This window comes from Theobroma umbraticum, unplaced genomic scaffold (genome assembly GCF_002168275.2).
Source record: "Theobroma umbraticum cultivar Fairchild unplaced genomic scaffold, ASM216827v3 scaffold_55.0, whole genome shotgun sequence".
In the NCBI taxonomy this organism is placed as follows: Eukaryota; Viridiplantae; Streptophyta; class Magnoliopsida; order Malvales; family Malvaceae; genus Theobroma; species Theobroma umbraticum.
In genome coordinates this window covers 206,179-207,134 of record NW_018397270.1, presented here as the reverse complement: position 1 = coordinate 207,134, position 956 = coordinate 206,179, and positions in this window count along the sequence as shown.

Sequence of the window (956 nt, the reverse complement as noted above, 5' to 3'; positions counted from 1 at the left end):
ATAATTACCGATACTGATTAATTTTGAAACTGATATGAAAAGGAGTAGGCTTTAATCCAGTGCAAACAAGTGCATTAATCTAAAATGTGCTTTATGGATGGCAACAAAAAAAAAAGAAAAAGAAAATGCAACTAGCAGGATTTGAACTTGCACTAAGGAGGTAAATAAGACTTTAAAAAAAAATATTCTTTAACCACTACACCAAGAAAGCATCCTTGAAATAAGAGTGCAGCAAATAATAAAGACCAAAAGGGTCTAGAGACTTCCATAAAGAGCCTGATGTGGCAGCCACATGACACCAAAGGATATATTTTTCTTAATTACATTTTTGCCCCATAAGTTTCTATTTTTACATAATAACCCAACAAAATAATTTTTTTTAGTAAATTTAAAAAAGAATTAGAATATTATTTATGCTTTTAGCATGTTACTATTTTATTAAATTTACTTGCATTATAAATATAGTTAATTAATATGTTAATTAACCACATTTTGTTTCTTATATGTTGTATATTGGAAATTATTTTTCTTCCAAAATATATATATGAATTTATCAAATGTTTGTTAATTCAATTATTTTACATATATTGTAAAATGCTATGTACCATATAAATATATTTTTATGATTTTTCTTATTTATTAGGCAAAATTATAAAAAGCTTGATTACTTATTTGTCAGGTAAAAAAAAATGCATGATTTAATTGTTTTACTTATTTGTTAGATAAAATTTATAAAATGAATAACATAATTATTTTACTTATTTGTTAAGTAAACTTGTATGCAAAAAGACAGTAAGGTAATTATATATCTCAGTAATTTTGTCAAAGGAGACTGGATTTTCAGAGAGACTGTTTGTGACTCCTCCAGCCTTTCCTGGAAATTACTACAGAAGTAAGGTGTTTTGTCGATGAGACTATTGTAGTCTTTCCTAGAAGCATCTGAAAATATGATCTAC